Consider the following 2,014-nt stretch of genomic DNA (forward strand, 5'->3'; position numbering starts at 1 on the left):
GGCAACAAAAGCCAAAATAGACAAATGGGACCTAATCAAACTCCACAGCTTCTGCACGGCAAAAGAAACAGTCAATAGAGTGAATCGGCAACCAACAGAATGGGAAAAAATTTTTGCAGCCTACCCGTCTGACAAAGGGCTGATATCCTAATAGTCTCGTATAGTATCTGGCACATAGCAGGTTCTTAGTACAGATTTATTGAATAAACGAGTCTAGATTTCTCAGAGGTCATATGGATAAAAAAGAAGGTAATTTTATTTCCACTTGCAAAGAGATTGAAAGTATATATCTTATAGGTGGTCAAACAACAATTTTTAAAAACCGGCTTCCTTGTTATTGTGGAAAATGTTTTGTCTTAAGTGCGGAAATGGCTTAATGACAGGAAGCAATGTGTAGGAATAAATGATCATTTCTCTACTTAGAGAAGTGTTATTGTCAGGGTTCCCCATGGACTGATGCTGGAACACAGTCTCAACCAATATGTTAAATATATTGCTTAGAATAAAGATAAAAGGAATTATTTAAGTTTTTTCCTTCTTATTACAAGGTCTTCTTTATAGTGAAATACGAAGTTGGTAGAATAGCAGGCAAGAATCTAACGAAAGCTATGAAAATAAAAAGTAAAGACATTTGACTTTGATGTAGGAAAGTGAAGGTAATAGACTTAAAGAAAACCCATTAATTCAACTCGTTTTGATTACTTATGTATAATACAAAGTCCTGCAGGGTTACAGAAGTGAATAAACCTGAGTCATTTTATCTTGAAACATGAATGCAAATTCTACCCAAAATAAAAGGCATTAACCCTCAAAGTTATAAAGTTATATAGATGTTTCAAATAGAGATAAATTTTAGTTGGAAGAGTCAGAGCTTCATAAAATCTATGTTATTTGAGCAGCTATTGATGTGTGAATATGATTGTTAAAGGTTAAAATAGAGGAGGTGAATTAAAATAAAAATAAATGATAAGAAAGGATTGAATATGTTCCTAAGTAAAATTTAGTGTGACTGAAAGGAGATAGTTAACAATAAAATATAAGATACTCAGAAAGTTGATGTGAAGGGAGAAAAAAGGATAAGTTAGGTTAGGGCAAAGTAAATTTATAAGTTACTGAATTATAAATCATGACCTAGGAAAAAATCATGGAGTCTAGAAAACACCTTAGAGTATTATTGCAGTGGTAGCAGCAGCAACAACAAAACTATGCAATTGTGCATTCTAAATGTTACTGAAAATAAAGAGTTTTATTGGCAATAAAGCATTTTAGTAGAAATAAAACATTGAGAGAGACTCAACTGTTGTATAAAGCCATGGTGCTGCTCCACTTCAAGACTTAACATTTAAAGCTTTTTATTGTTTGCAAGTTCTTTCATGTACATGACTTCACATCAGGTGAAAAAGAACAGGGCTGTTATGTTCATTTTAAAAGTAGAATTGCATAGATCTAAGTGGTTTAAATAGCTTGTTTCAAACTTGCATAGCTAGTAAGAGATAGGTCAATCCAGAGATAGAATCTAGGTTTTCTGTAGGCACATTCAGTGTTTCCTTTCTATGCTACTTAGCGCTCAAGGAAGATACAGATATAAAGAACTAGAAAAGTCCTAAAGAGCATGCTAAAATAATCAAGAGAGCGAAGGGGATTCCATGGAAAGAGAAAGTATATATATTAGAAATATAGTGTGAAAAGCAGTAGATTTTGTTAATAATTGTATAAATGTCACAAATAAAGTTAAGATGGCTTAGAACAGCAGTCCCCAGACTTTTGGGCACCAGGGACTGATGTCCTGGAAGACAATTTTTTTCACAGATGGTGATGGGGGACGATGATTCCAGTGTGAAATGGTTCCACCTCATACTCAGATCATCAGTAATTAGATTCTCTTAAGGATCATGCAACCTAGATCCCTCACATGTGCAGTTCACAGTTGTTTGTGTATGAGAATCTAATACTGCCACTGAGCTGACAGGAGGCTCAGATAATTATTCAGATAATTAGAATTGGAAACTAAACC

The sequence above is a fragment of the Aotus nancymaae genome, unplaced genomic scaffold, assembly GCF_030222135.1.
Source record: "Aotus nancymaae isolate 86718 unplaced genomic scaffold, 86718_ANA_hifiasm-v0.15.2.pri h1tg000025l, whole genome shotgun sequence".
In the NCBI taxonomy this organism is placed as follows: domain Eukaryota; kingdom Metazoa; phylum Chordata; class Mammalia; order Primates; family Aotidae; genus Aotus; species Aotus nancymaae.